Source organism: Paramormyrops kingsleyae, chromosome 1 (genome assembly GCF_048594095.1).
Source record: "Paramormyrops kingsleyae isolate MSU_618 chromosome 1, PKINGS_0.4, whole genome shotgun sequence".
Classification (NCBI taxonomy): Eukaryota; Metazoa; Chordata; class Actinopteri; order Osteoglossiformes; family Mormyridae; genus Paramormyrops; species Paramormyrops kingsleyae.
In genome coordinates, this window is record NC_132797.1 from 14,110,826 (window position 1) to 14,127,473 (window position 16,648).

The window sequence follows — 16,648 nt, forward strand, 5'->3', positions numbered from 1 at the left end:
AAACCTGTTGGATCAAAATGTTCCATTCCGGCCCTTTGATTTGAGTCTTGCATTGAGAAGAAGCCTTTCGTTGGTACAGGAGACATGTTTATTCAGAACTGGCATGGCTGATGAATGCTTCTTGAAAGCAAGTCATGTTGATTATCTCTGACACCAGGAAGAACAGCGGGGCACCTTGTGGGAGTCAAACCTGCCCTTTTGATCGTGAGCCTGGGCCTTTAATTGTCAGGCCACCTGCTGCTGATCTCCACGTACCGAAATCGCCCCTCTTGCCCGTGCTGTTAGAAGCGCCAGACGCAGTCAGCCAAATCGAATACTATCTCACAGACTGGAGAGAATATGCTGAAATTACACAGAATTTGCCCCCAAGATCAAAGCATAATACTTTCTTGTTAACATTAGATACCCACATGCTCTTTGGCCAAGTTTTGGAATATTCCAGGCTGCGCTAGATTCAGCTTTCCCCAAGTGTTATAATTTAACAAAACAGTAACGTGGGAATCCATGGTTTTGTGTGATAAAGTGTATTACTTGAACCAGAGTAAATGATTTTCTTATCAACTGCTGCCAGGATGCCAATGAGGCCCCCAGTTCAGTTTAATTTGGCTTGTGAAGGATGCGGATGTTCATTAACCATTCGCCTAAATGATCCAGAATGCCCAAAAAGGGGTTGACCTCAGACATTTATAATCAAAGCGAAGGCACTATCTCATTGAACTGTGATGAATAGCTTCGAGAAAGGAACTGTTTGCTGTTAGTTACTGCACTGCAAACAAGAATCACAATTAACTTTTGTTTCCCCAAGTGCTTGGTAAATACAAGGAATTTGCTTTGGCGAGTTTAGCACTGAAACACACAGAACCATAGATGTCCCTCAAGGCAAGAGGTAAACAGGTCACCATGTAGAGCATGCGGAGAACACAAGTTGTCGCAAAAAGATATTTTGATTGGACTACAGGAACCTTTTCACTGCAACAAATCAACAGCATTCTTTGGTTGACAGTCTTGTCAATAAAATGTCACAATGCTACTTGTGAGAGAGCAAATTGAGAACAACAGGAGGAAAAAGGAAAAAGATATCCAACAAGATATAACCCGCGTAATGTTACTTCAGTAGGTGAATCACAGGACTTTGTCAATATAGAGACCTCAAGTGAAGCAGTGCTTTGTCTTCTAACTAAATATGCTGGAGAGGATGTCAGTCCATTACAGGGGACATTTACAAACGCGCACACACACTTTGGGCAACAATTAGCTTGGCTGCATGTTTTTGGACTGTGGAATGAAATCTGAGTACCTGGAGGAGCTCACATAACATGGGGAGAACATATGAACTTGACACAAAGAGCAGAGGTGGGATTCGACCCCACAACCTCAGATGTGTGAGGTCACCATGCCACACCCTATGTATGAATATGTATGAGCTTGGCAGTGGGTGTGGGCACAGAGGGCACCATCCAAGGCTACTGCTGTTGGAAGCCTTACGCATGATGCTTTGAAACTCGACGCTGATGGTATTGCTCTATGCTGTCAATCCCTGTATGGTTAACAGAAAACACAGCAATCAATGGGAAATGGTGAAAACCAGCTGGCATCTGACAGGGCATGAATACAAAATGCGTTTTGAAGCCTCATTTCCGCCATCATTACTAGCACAGTCCTGTAGAAACCCCCCCACCCCGTGGAAAACTCCCCCCTGCCCCTGCCAAGTCACATTAAACAGAACATGCACCTTTAAGAAGGGAGGCAAACAGCAAAATTACATCTGGATTGATCCCATAAATTAGGAAGCACGTTCAGTCAAGAGGCTCACTACATTTGTGTGTGTGTGTGTGTGTGTGTGCGCGCGCGTGCGGGCAAGGGAGGCACATGTTACCCCCCCCCCCCCCTCCCCCACGCAGCCGTGGGGAGGCATGCAGCAGACCGTGTCACATTGTACGTGAAGACGGCTACATTGATTTCCATCGCGACGAATCCGCTTGCCATTTGCAGTGTCCGTGTATTATTGATAGCCATTAGCGCCTTATTCGTTTGCCTTGCCTATTAAATCCCCCGCTGTTTGATTTCAGCACTGGAGACTTTGAGGTGAAAAACATTCTCGAAAGACTTTTACCGCACTTAGCCGGGTGCCATCTTTCAAAGGCGTATTTTATTCACAATAATTGCATTTCCTTCATAGGCAGGTGATCCCAAAGTCACACAGAGAGTAACATTCCACGGCTTCGTGGTTTTTCTTTCATTATTTGCTTGTTCCTTTCTTAATCATCTTTGCTTTGGTTTCCCTGAATTTTTGTGATCTGCAGAATTTGCGGTACAAGAGGTATGTGCGCAACATAAAAAACAACGAAGCAGCTAATTAGATAATCTGTTTTTACTGCTGTTCACACATCATTATATTTGTGGGTTATGCAATTACACACACCACAACCCTGTACTGCATGAGTGGTATAGAAAATGGATGGATAATTACCTTAACCATTTACCCCTTATACAGAAGACCTAATATGAACATTAAAATGAATCTCACTTTAAGATAGATTAATAGTGAATGGCTTTACTTAGAGTTACATCGATAACACTAATCACACAAGTATCGCAGAACCCATCGGGATAGCATTATTTACCTCTGTCATTAGTTGGTAACGGTGACTATATTTGCAGAATTTGTTATTAGCGCACGTTTGCAGTTAACTAACAAACTTTAGTGCTGACACAGCCGTCCACTTTCAAGAGGCAGGGTACTTGACAAAAGTTTTCCAACAGCAAACAGACAATAGCATAACCTTATGTTGCACCCTCTTGTTCAGTCAGTGTTGAATACAGTGGTTTTCACATGCAGGTGACCGTCCTCTCATACATTTTTACAGCTGTGTATGTTGGGGTATTTTACTGGAGTAATCCAGCTTAAGTACTTCAGGTTGCAAATCCATATCCTTAAATAAAAGCTGCCTTGCATGTATGACTCTTTCCTGCCATATGTTAAGGATAAATGAATTTCCTTAATACTTTTTTTAAAGTTGTACACGCCATGTGTCCAAAATTCTGAGGAAACAACTTTGTTTCTTGGTAGGCCTTGTCTCAGCTACCGGGGATGAAGAAGAAACCTGGACTTTCTTGTTTAAAAAATTAGGTTACGTCTGTTGGCGGCTGATACTTCGTGATGCTCAAATTCAATGGTGTAACTTGTTCTTGCAATTTCCCTCTGCTTTCTTTTGCAGGATTCAGTAATTTCACACCCAGAGAGTTTAGAAAGTGAGCTGCAACCAAGGTCTCAGGGCATTAAATATATTATTTTTTATCTCAGAGAAACCAGCTTGAGAATAAAAGTTTCTTGTTCTTTTTTCCCCCCTTTCAAAAGGCTTAATTTAATTTGCATTGCCATGCAGGTCTCCACATGCACACTGCTTTGTGTGTTAGTCATTTCTGTATGGCAGGCTAGGGATCAGGTTGTCTACACATGTAGCAAACAAACAAATGATCTATCAACAGACACACCTGAGCCGCGAATAGAGTCACAGCACCGTAAGCGACCGTTTTGTTCCGTGTTGCTGGATATGACAGGAATAAAACATGCATTGATTAATGCTGCTGTTTACGAAGGGCTGTAATTCTAACTAAATTAGAATATGGAAGCTTGGAACAGGGAGGAATTCATTACCATTAATTTCAGCTTATCCCCCTATACCCAATCCTGTCAGTTACACCTACTTTGGCGTGTGAGTGTTACACTCAGGAACAAACGTACACACGCCACAGCGATGCACACTGCAGGTTTTCCCCTGAAACGAGTTCCAGTGAGAGACTTCGGAGCACAAAATGTCCCTGTCTTGTTTCAATTAAGTCGTGCCAGCTCATGCAGATCAATAAGTGGCTGTTGTAAAATTAGCTGGTAATAACCCATTTATTTATCAAGGATGGCAGAGATGGGAAGGCAGATCGAGTAGTGTAGTGTGGGGGGTGTATTGGGGGGGTCAGTACACCGTGGCCAAACCGTTTTCATACTTCTAACCAAAGCATTTCAATAAAGGGGGCTTTTCCATATTGCCAGTCTGACCAGTGTGATCCCCCCCCCCCCCAATTCAGTCAGCTGGGTGCTAAATCATCTGGGGGGGCTGCGATCTTTCACATCCCATCAGGATCTCGTTAGATTGTGGTGGAATTCTATCAGCGGCCTTGGTGGAGTATATCTTTGGGGATGGGGACACCAGGAGGACTCCTGGGATCTAAGCCTGGTTTTACTCCCACCAAGTTCTGGTCACGTTTCCCCAGGTGACCTGTGGCCCTCCGCTGGGGGGTTACTCAGGTGAACAGGTGCCCCCCTTGACCTCTTTTCCTTCTGTCTTCTGACAAGAGTATTATCTATCTCCCCTCTACAGCCCCTGACCCTGCCTTCGACTCGCATAAAACAAGAATAAAACTTCTGCCCTTTACGAAAAAAAAAAACATAAACCTGAAAGCCTTTTAAAGCCGTAATGATCAGCAATATAGTTTTAAATGAAACACGCTACAATTGCAATATTTTGCTGGGCAGGAATGGGTGGGGGGGGGGGGGGGGATGCTATCGTACGTGATATTGTTAGCCTGCACCTCTATTAACCAAAAACATCCAAAATGAATATGCAGCCGATTTCCGTGAGCAGATGGATCACAACCGACAAGCTTGAATTCTGCCTTTCATCACCTCTTGTAAAGGCTGTGAAAAGAAGGCTTTTGAGCTCGCTGATTGAGCGGAGCCTAGCGGAGACTGGGAGACGGCAGCAGCCCCCACGCGACACAACACGCCCCTCCGGGATTCCATTACCCGTGTTTCTCACGCGATGCACATGAATGGAGTGGGAGGGTCCCACTGATTGCAGCGTTTGAGCCAGTCAGCTGGAGATATTTATCACCATTGTCACGTAATTATAATACTCCTTGACAGGGTGCGCTCCCGTTGCCAGGTTTCCAGGGAATGGGAAGCAGGGTATCCATGCAGTGAGAGGGCAAAAGAACCCAGAGTAAATGAGATGCTCATCACTCTACGTACACATACACACACAGGGCAGCATAGTGTGAGTGTTTCTGTTTGTACAGCACAAAAGCATTGTGGGAATAAAACCTCCTGCGGTTTAGGTGAGCTAGGACCCAAACCTTCACCAGCATATCTCAGGGCTTCTTCCTGGTTTCTCTGCACCTCCCTCCGGCTAAAGACAAGCTCTAAAATGGGAGAATTGAACACCTAACCTCGCCCACCCCTGTGCTCTGCAGTAACACCATGCATTTCTCACAATTTCTTTACTGCAACAGTCAACACACGCGTTTATGAGGAGTCTGAACTGATACTGATGGCACTGAGACCTTTTCGGACAATGTGATATTGGGTCCCAAAACAATAATACCAATAGGACCTTGATTGTGCTTAAGGGCACTGTAACTTCTACCATGGCATTAGAGTTCTGAAATTAGTGTTAATCCAGTATTACACCCAGCTTCCTCCTTACTCAGTTGGAGCGAGACGTTGGAGATTGTGTCTCAGCATTTGCATGTGGGATTGCAGATGAGAGATCTGTGCAACCCCAAAACCCATGTTAGACAGCATGCTTTGTATTTTGTGTTGCTGTCTTGTAGTCTCTGCTGCTTGGGTGTAAAATAATATTCCAGTTCATATCTGTAGTAATATTATTAAAACGTTTCATAATAATTCCAATAATTTTATCAGCATCAAACACCTTATGATCTTACAGATGGTGTTGAAGAGTCAATTCATGAATCACTTTATCCCATTTGTTTTGGGGTGGCTCTGTAGCTTAAGGGTGTACTCACAAATGGCCTGGTTGCCTTGTACCGTGCCTGAGCACGATTATTCCCCCGCCCCCGGTCTGCGCTAACATTGCACTTAACGTTATTTGTTGCTACCTGATCTGCACAGCCTACCCGATCTGTTCCTTCTGGGTCCAGGTCATGTGTAGTGCACATGTGCCAGTTGCATCTTTGACATCATGTCTGTGTTCTGTGCTTGGGCATGATTAGTGATAAGACTACTGTAGATGCGTACGGTGCAATTGAACCGTGCTGCAGCCCACCTCTAGTACGGAGTGATCACGCTAGTCACATAAACTCGACTTTGGGGTCAAGTGTGCTCAGGTGCAGTACAGATTGCCTAGTGTGAGAACACCCTAAGACTCCGTGCCCATGATTGGAAGGTCACTGGTTAACATCTTGTGCCTGGCAGAGTAATTTCACCATTGTGTCCTTCAGCAAGGCCCTTAACCCCAATTGCTCTAGGGACCGGATGACCCTACTTTCGCAATTGCATGTCGCTTTTGATAAGAGTGTCGGCTAAATAAACAAACATAAACATGGTCAGGGCCCATAAGAATGTGGATATTCTGGAGGACAAACCAGTCAATTGCAGGACAGACACACATTCTCCAGCAGTGACCCACCAAAGGTTATTCAGAGTCATGTGATCCTGAAAGCTGAAAACGTCCTTGTGGACTGTGGGAGGGAAGTAGTGCACCTTGAGGGAGTCAGGGAATGCACCCCAGCACAATGGCGGGATCCCAGGATCTGTTCGAGGTGACGAGGACAGACACAAGGTCGACACCCCGGACTCATGGGCCCTAGCCCAGGAGGGAGGGGTTGTGCATCATGGTGGGCAGGTTGGAGAAATTTTGTCCCTGACCCAAGAATTATGCACAGAGAGCCTGATAATCATTATTAAATTATTCGATAGTAAATGTTACAGACAGGAAATATGCTTCTGGGTATTGGTATTTGACCATAGAGAAGGAACAGTAAGACAATACAAGCGTCACCGGTCACAGAGACAGACCTCCATAAATGGATACATTTATGCACTCTCAGCAGGAGCAGGTAATGTGAGAATTGTCATGCTGACCTCACGTTTATCCTATAGCATGAGAAAATGCTAAGATGCCCGGAGCTGTTTGGTTTCCTGATCAGAAAAGACGCAACAAAAACTTTCTTTTTCATTTTTTTTTTTTTTTAGAAAACATTCTTTAGAGCATTCTGTTCAGATACACATGTCCTGAAGTTTCTGTATATTTCAGGTACACATCTGACGAAACTGTTCCCCCAGATGATGGAGCTGAAATAGATGGTCTGCAGTCAGTCAGGAGCTCTCCAGGTGTAAAACGGCCTGCGTTGTCCATTCATCCATCACTGATTCAGGTTTGTCTGTTTCTTCAAGCTCATCAGCAGCAGGAATAATGTGTCACTGCAGTCTTGAGATTGCAGGTCACTGTACCTGAGCTGATGTTCCCTGTTAATGAGGTAGGACCAGTGCTCGTTTAATTCCAAGGAAGCTACCAGCCGCAGAGCCAAAGCTAAGAATGGCATAAGAACCAGCACATTATTACAGTTTTCCTTATCGTGGTGGGATTACTGTAATGCCGTGCCTTGCCAAAGTACAGCCATACTGAACCGCAAGTATGGAAATAGCTGTTCAGCTTTAACCGGGGAGCAGCTGGAGCCATTCTCTGATAAAACGCCTACGTATCCCGGATGTGGCAAGGTGGGAGGGGCAGGCCGGATCTTCCTTTAATAAAGTGGCTTCTGATCAAAGCATTGGTATGCAAATGAGAGGGGCGGAGCCCAACATTAAGCCTGACTGGAGTCTTGGAGTGGGCTCTTACCTGCGGACAGCGAATGTATTTGCGGGCCTTTCATCTCGCAGATGGGATGGCTGCCCTGTGATGCTCCCTTTATTATCCCGCTAATGTATCCACGAGATCCCGTTAAAAGCATCCCACCTCTGCTCGCTCACTCTGCCGCCGCCACCGTCTTCTCGTCCCCCAAAAACACGACCCCCACCCCGCCACACGTGGATTTTCCTGGGCTTCGGACTTACGTCTCTTAGCCGAGGGATGGCGTGCATCGCAAGTCCGGCACAAAAGGGGCGGGGTTATTCTGCTGCTGAGTGTCCCCTAAGTGCAGAGGCGTAATGTGTGACCTGGCCCGGAAGAACACATCCACACCGGCTCCACAGCCACCCTTAATAGCATTCAGGGGATGATGCAGAACTGGGCCGTCCATCACGAAGCCCGTTTACACGCCACTGGGCACTTTTCCAACATCCCCAGAACAGAAATACCATGTTTCTTTTATGCATTCACTTGTCAGCTTTCCTGTTTCAGCTGTTTAAAAAACCCATTAGGGAACCTATGCCTGCAATGAATTTTAAAGTAGTGACATCGACGTACTCCATGCCGCTAAAGCATTAATGTTTCAACAGCGTGAGTCCCAGACCCACATCGCCCCACAGGAACCTGCAGGCCTGTACAGACAATCACCGGACATTCGCCCCTATATTTGAAGAATATATTTGTCAAGATATGAACAGGAAACTAATTGTTGCACTATTTTTAGACGTCATGTTTTTATTCTGTTCTCCTGTTTATTGTATTGCTATTACTACGGGTGACTTTACACTGAGAGCCTATTGACTTATTTCCTAAAACAAAGTGAATTTTGACTTTTTGACTTAGAAATAGTTAATACAAATTTGAAACTGAATAGGAATTTTAATTGGTGAAAAATGAAACTGAATTAAAATTAAACAGCTACAAAAACTAAGCTGAGTGGCTATGTGTAACAGCCAGGTATGATGAATTGACAGTAGTGCTGTTTAGCCATCTGGTCAAGTAATTAAAGCTTTCAAGCAGTTTAATTGAACCCCCCAAGTGGAATTCAACTCAACCCCCCAAGGTTTACTGGGTGGGGTAGATAGTGGGAGTTCCATTTCCACTGTTTTTGAACTGTTTACGCTTTTTGTGTGTTTACGTATTGATTGAATTTCTTTTTTCTTTGTTACTATGGACAGATAGGGAATTTTCTAAGAATGACAGGCTGCTTTTGCAATGCCAATCTGCTATCTCCTATGTCCTATCAAGCAAGCTATGATTGTGCTGAATGATATCATTTAAGAGTCAGAGCACATTGATGATGACTGACCCCATAATTTTAATGTTAGACGGTGGTTTCCTCCTGCAGCTCAAAGGGAGAGATGAATTTGTACATCTGTAAATTGCATGAGCTTTGTCATTGTGTTTGTGGGTGTGTTACCTGCGATGGACGGGCGTCCCGTCCAGGGCGTCCCCTGCCTTGTGTCATTGTGTTTGTGGGTGTGTTCCCTGCGATGGACCGGCGTCCCGTCCAGGGCGTCCCCTGCCTTGTGTCATTGTGTTTGTGGGTGTGTTCCCTGCGATGGACCGGCGTCCCGTCCAGGGCGTCCCCTGCCTTGTGTCATTGTGTTTGTGGGTGTGTTCCCTGCGATGGACCGGCGTCCCGTCCAGGGCGTCCCCTGCCTTGTGTCATTGTGTTTGTGGGTGTGTTCCCTGCGATGGACCGGCGTCCCGTCCACGGCGTCCCCTGCCTTGTGTCATTGTGTTTGTGGGTGTGTTCCCTGCGATGGACCGGCGTCCCGTCCAGGGCGTCCCCTGCCTTGTGTCATTGTGTTTGTGGGTGTGTTCCCTGCGATGGACCGGCGTCCCGTCCAGGGCGTCCCCTGCCTTGTGTCATTGTGTTTGTGGGTGTGTTCCCTGCGATGGACCGGCGTCCCGTCCAGGGCGTCCCCTGCCTTGTGTCATTGTGTTTGTGGGTGTGTTCCCTGCGATGGACCGGCGTCCCGTCCAGGGCGTCCCCTGCCTTGTGTCATTGTGTTTGTGGGTGTGTTCCCTGCGATGGACCGGCGTCCCGTCCACGGCGTCCCCTGCCTTGTGTCATTGTGTTTGTGGGTGTGTTCCCTGCGATGGACCGGCGTCCCGTCCACGGCGTCCCCTGCCTTGTGTCATTGTGTTTGTGGGTGTGTTCCCTGCGATGGACCGGCGTCCCGTCCAGGGCGTCCCCTGCCTTGTGTCATTGTGTTTGTGGGTGTGTTCCCTGCGATGGACCGGCGTCCCGTCCAGGGCGTCCCCTGCCTTGTGTCATTGTGTTTGTGGGTGTGTTCCCTGCGATGGACCGGCGTCCCGTCCAGGGCGTCCCCTGCCTTGTGTCATTGTGTTTGTGGGTGTGTTACCTGCGATGGACCGGCGTCCCGTCCAGGGTGTCCCCTGCCTTGTGTCATTGTGTTTGTGGGTGTGTTCCCTGCGATGGACCGGCGTCCCGTCCAGGGTGTCCCCTGCCTTGTGTCATTGTGTTTGTGGGTGTGTTCCCTGCGATGGACCGGCGTCCCGTCCAGGGTGTCCCCTGCCTTGTGTCCATGTGTTTCTTGGCAGTTCCAGGGCCCTCTGACACTGTACTGCAGAAGAGGTTGGCAAACAGATGGATGTTGAACTTTACTTTGTATTGTAGCATATACAGTTTTCTTTAATTTTTGATTCAATTCATTTTCCATATCTTAAACTAATTATCTACCAAAATACTACATATCCTTGAATAATTAGATGATACCATGATCATTAACTTCAATTAAGTAAATTACAAGTAGTAATATATAATGTTGTTTGAGGGGCACAAGTGAACCAAATCAAGTGATAGGAACACTTGAATAAAGCATCTTTTAATTACACAAAGACACCTAACATTCTCGAGAGCATGGTCCCCAACCAACTCAGGCTCTCTTTCCTTTGGTTGCTAGAAAAGCCCCCTTAATTACTAAATCCAAATGACGTATATCTGAGTTTTGGCTCCAGTTAAGGGCTGAAGCTTGGAGTAAGCAGGAAATCCACAGAGGTCACGATCCCATACTAGCGGACCAGCAGAGTGAAGAGGTTCCGTCCAGTGCGTCTCATAGATGGTCCTGGGAAACTAGCTTTGGGGAGGTTTATCTCCTCGACCATGGACTTGCCCACTCCCCTCCCCCTCCCCTGCCATACCTGTGCTTGGGTGACTTTTAAATCATCATTAAGAATTATTAACAGTTACAGAAACTAACCTACACATTATTTAATGCGAACCGATAAGACTTTATTAATAAAAACATAAGGTTATATCGGGTTATATCTGAGTTTTCCAAACCCCCACCACCCTAATCCTAACCCTAACCCTGCCCATGCCCCTTACTGGTCATTAAGGTACACATTTAAGCATGATTTTACCTATTTTTATGTTACACTCCAGGTTATGTACTGTATAGAGCTGCCTTGACTTGGTTTTTGTTGACCCTGGTTTAGATTGAAAAGGATGAGCCGTGGGCGGTGCCCGCTCTGTGCACTGCTCCCAGAGAGTGACTCAGCAGCGCTAACGAGGATGACATCAGAGCTCTCTGTGCCAGGATTCCACCTGCCTAACAACAAGATCGATTGGCCTTTGACATCGGGACTGCGGAGCCTTGGGCCTGACCCAAACGACTCACAAACTTAGTGTCCTCCAACTGCACCGGCTGGGGCTATGACCGCCCCCCAGGGACGCCCTGCTGTCCCAGCGTCTGTTCCCGGCTCTGGAGGAAGGTCAGCGCCGAGCCCGCGGAGCAGAACGCCGGCGTGCCTTCGTCAGGACTTCGGGAGACTGTGCGCCCTTCGGGTGATCAATTCCAATCTGTCTCACGTTATGCTTTATGGCAGCATGGCCTAAAAATAGGCGCCTGAGATACGCTCCTGTTTCTGGCAGAAGGGGTGTCGCGTTCCTGAATTCGCTTCTGCCCGGTCACCTTGAAAAAGCGACTGGCTACAGCCATGCGGTCAGTCTGCGGTCGACTTTCCACCACCAAGTATTCGATTCGGGCCCCGGGGGGACTTGTGCCGTTATATTCCGGAGCTGGGTAATTATCCCTGATTAAAGCATTAAACAGCTGTACAAACAGGTAAAATCACAAGACTCTCACAAAAAAAAGCAGGGTAAGAGACAGTTCTTATCAAAATGTGATGAGTATAATAGGCTCAAAGATTAGTGTAATAGGTCCACAATCACATCTAAATAGATGCTTTATTAATGCTGAATGAAACTGCCGGTTTAAAGTAGCTTGGTACACACATTTAGACAGTAAAAAGACATTTAGGCATTAATAGACAGCAACAAAACATGAAAGAAGTAAGAGTGCAAAGAATGTCAGAGAAAGTACTGCTCCTAATTCCATAGCAACAGCTCAGAATTAAACAGCACTGCACAGTGAGCTGCACAGTGAACGAATGGATGTTTTGTGAATGTGCGCTAAGCAGTTCTGGTCCATTCAGAGAGTCTGCCATCCCTCCCGCCACAGGGGGACTCGCTGCAGAGTCTGTCGGCCGAAGGTAGGAATATGGCTCTCCTCGGAGCTTGGCGGCAGTTACAGTCTGTAGCTGGAAGTGTCTGTGTAAACAGAGAGTCCTTTGTCGCACTGTGCTTGAGCACCTGAGAGACTAACGCTGCATTCCACTTACCTGGGAGGTCAGACGTCAGAGCTGGGAATGACATCACCCCCGTGCTAACCACTTTTCAGTACAACAAGCTGGAAAGTCATTTAGCAATACCAGTTCCAGCCAGCTTCACTGTTAGCTATTGTTAGCAATTCCAGTTGATAACAACACATTAGCTGGTATTTTGGGCATACAAATACCGGAGAAACATGCCCACAGATAGCGATTGGACAGTATTGTGAGTACAACTAATTGAATGAGGCACAAATCAGACGCAAGTGCTAACAAATATTATGCGACTGCAGCTTTCACTTTTGTTGATGAAGGAGGCAGCCATCTTGAATTCTGAGGCCGGGGTAACTGAAATTTTCTCAGACTTTCCAAGTTACAATTCTGACTTCAGGGGGCGTTCCAGTTGAAATATCTGACTTGGAACTCGAAAATTTTCACTTTCGAGCTCAAATGGAATGCAGCATTATTCAGCCAAACATGTCAGATTCTCTCCTGAAGCCCCTTAGCTTCTGTGTCCCCTTGCTCAGGTGGCTCAGCGGGAGATCACACCTGCTGACCAGAGTTTTAGACATGCGCAGGTTTAGAGGGAGATATTGCTGGAGTGAGGTTAGTGCAGGGGGGCGGGCCTTGGGCCCGGATGCAGGCGTGCGGGGCTCACTCACGATGAGTCTTTTCAAAACAGCAGTCAGTGATAGAAGGCGGCTCTCCGGGGACAGATAAACTGAAACTTCAGCGCACTCTCCGCTCCGTCACTGCCCCACTGGCTCCGGCGTGGGCAGGAGGGGAATTGTGGGAAGCGAGATGAGCGTGACAAGAAGCGAATTGACTCGATCTAAACCCGATGGATTTATCCCATCGCTCAGCCTCACCTCCCGCGTACGTGAGCGAAGGTGCTTTCTAAGGTGTGCAAATACGGGTTTATCTGGCAGCCAAACATGTCAAATGGAACCCAAAACATTTTAAAATCCAGATGCACATGTCAGTTTGAGTCTGCAGTGGCTGCAGGTAGGCCTACATCGGCTGTCAAATTTTTAGATGTAATAAATTCCTAACGAGGCAGAGAAGTTAAGCTGTCTTGCTTCCGTCACAACTGAGGCTGAAATGTTTCTTAATAACTTGGTGTTATTAGTTTGATCTGACCTGCCTGACCTCGTGGGCAGAGCTTGGGGGTGGTGGGGGGGGGAGAGTGTCCCCCCAGTTACCTGAGTTGAAATTGCAAATAATTGACCAGCATTGCACTGGTTGTGCGCTGGCACTCTGCTCCTTTGCATAACCAGTTTGCATCATATAGGTAGACGAAGTAATAGGTTTATGTGTGCATAAGATATGTGCGTTAACACATAAGGTAAGCAGGATATGGGTTCTTCACCCCACCCCCCAAAGTGCAAACATCAAATTTCAGTAAAAATGAAATAGTAATATTTTTCATTGCAAGTTCACTAAAAGTGATAAGAATATAGATTTATGTGTCTGCAAAATATTCCATAGGTGTTCATGGCAGGGCCTCATCTAGTCATTCCATGTCAAAGTAGAGTTAATCAGGGTGCAACTACTAAAAGCTTGACAGAGCTTTGCAGACTCTGAACTCCTGGCCATCACAGGCCTACAGTGGTTTTGGAAGACCATGTTCCAGAGTAATCAACTGCGGCAAGGAAAAGGGATCATGATCTCCACTGGTCATGTGGTCCACAGTTGGAAATCCAAATAATCTAATGTCCCCACACATCAAGCGCATACAGTGGCTCTCTGTCAGACTAGCTCAGGATGGAAGCCATTTCTCCATAAAATGCTCTCAGGTAGAATAGTAGCATCTTAACCATTAGTATTTTTAAAATGTGTTCCTGACGTGTGCTGACGGTTATCTGTCAGCTGCTCTTAAATGTGTCAAAATCACAAATTGTGTTCTAACTAGAGTCTGTGTGCCTATCAACACACCAGTTGAGAACATCCACAGGTTTATGAACTGGAGAATCCGAGAAACAGGCGTAAATGATGACACAGAGCGACGGCTCCTTTCCGCAGCCTGCATCATGCAGTGGAGAATTATTATTTCACTGAAGATCTCACATGCTAGGCAGGCATTGCGTCAACGCAGACGTCTCAGAAACATCAAGCACTTTTCTGCACATTTAATTTATGGGCACGATTTTCAGTTGCCATGGGAAAGAGAGGATCTGCATTCAAATGCACTGTGATTTGCGAGTTGACCATAGTAACTAATGCTAGGTTTGTGCATATGTTTTATGCGTAAGAGCAGCCTTTAGCAAGTCGCCTATTATGGCTTTAGCTTTTTGTTTTAAATATCTGTTTGGATAAGAAGTTACGCAGTACACTTTTACGCAAATGTGCTTTAGAAAAATAGAATATTCTTAAGCTGGCCTGTACTTGCACATATAACTAGGAACCTGTGTTGTTTTTTTTCTATGGGAGGGACATGCAGAATGCCCCAAATACATATATTTTTTTTTGTGCAGAAGTGTCTCATTTGAAATTTATGAACCATTACAAATAACTGTTGGTTCCAAAATGGCTTTGCAGGGAATTGTAATACTGCCCTCTAGTGATGTGAAGAGGAACAAGCTACACCAGAAAAATATGCCCTTTTCCAGCTTTTTATCTGGAGGGCTCTTTTGCTCCAATGGGTCTCACAAATCAGTGCAAGTGAGTGCATTATGCAAAAGTTGGAGAATACCAATAGGGGCATGTAGTATCCTGGTGTGATGGCAAAACACTACACTCTTATAATGTAAATTATGCCGTGTAAATTGGTATGATTTTCCCGCTCTTTGGACAGGACTTTACCACTGAAACTAAAATTCTTAATTAATTTATCTTTAACCTATTTTACCTGTGCATTGCACAATCCTGTCATCTGATCATTCAGCCCCACTGCCGTTCCATTTTGTCTTATGACCATAAGACCATGTCAATGTTTTACTGTCTCAATATCATATTTTTATATGTCACACATATTTATATTCTGTTTATTACTTTTTTTGCATTATGACCAATGAGGACGGATATTTCATTTCAGTGTAAGACCCAAGCATTGTAGACCTGGGACACAATAAAGTTACCTTGAGTTTATATTACAGCAAGGAGCCCTCAGAGTTCTCAAGCTCTAATTGTATTAATAATAATGCTACAGGGGTTAAAAGCACCTTCAGACCAAAATAAAGAACAAAGCTTAGGGGTTTAAAGGATACTTTGTATGATATTACAGCAGATTAATTAATTCTGTCCATAGGAAATGGTATGAGTTTGACATTAGCTTGTTAGCAAGCGACTGCCTGATTGCAGTCAGTGCGGTGACAGCTTCAGGGCTGAATGCAGCTTGAGTAGGTCATGTGACGAGCAGGTGGTGTGCTGTAACCCAATCCACCACACTGTGGGGGGTGGGGGGGGGCATGGAATCTCGAGACCAGAAACAGACTGGATTTCATTTCCTGACCTGTCACATGACTTGATGTAGCTGAGCGTGGTGCCCTTGAAGGGGTGTCTGCTTCGATGAGATCGTTAGTCTTAATTAGCTCCTGTTCCTGTTACTCTGAAGTGTAGTTTAATTCAGACAGTTCCAGGCTCTGCATTAACCGCAGTGAAGCCTTTTTGGATATAATGATGTTCCAGGCTTGTGTATCTATATCAGGGCTCTTCAAATCTGGACCTTGATTCCAAATCCAGGCCTCATTTTCAGTTCTCCCAGGTAGTTAGTTTAATAATTACTGATTCTGATTGGTCAGAGGCTTCACACCTGGCTCACGGGTAAAGGACGGAACACCAGCAGTGCTCGGTCCTCGAGGACCGTGATTTGAATAGCCCTGATCTATATGCTTCCCTGCATCAATAAGTCCTTACTCAATCGAGCAATCGATGCAGAAATGCAAATACTATGGAAGCAAATGCCAATAGACTCTGGGTTTTGAAGCTGTATTGCCTACTAAACAAGGCTGATCAGTCAAAGCTATGTTTCACATCCAGGGCCGGTCCTGAGTGCCACCTCCCAGAACAACAGAAAATACATTTTATTATTTAATTCATGTAAAAACATTGGCTGCAAACTAGCTAACTGGCACATGTTTCACAAGAAAAACAGTGAAAATTATGGGAAATATCTAATGTCACACAATGCAGCCAGAGCTATTCTGATGTTTTCGTTCACTCTTTTTTGCTCCTTAATCAAATGGCTCCCTAGACCTGTATAGGGCAGGGGGGCCCTGATCATGCCACAGGTGCAGTCCCCAGGTGCAGTCCCCAGGTGGCAGCGCTGAGGCCTCTCACCTCCAACATCGCCGATGTCACTTTCCTTTCTCTCTGCATGTTACATCTAAAGTGTGTGTGTGTGCGTGTGTGTTAGATCTGCG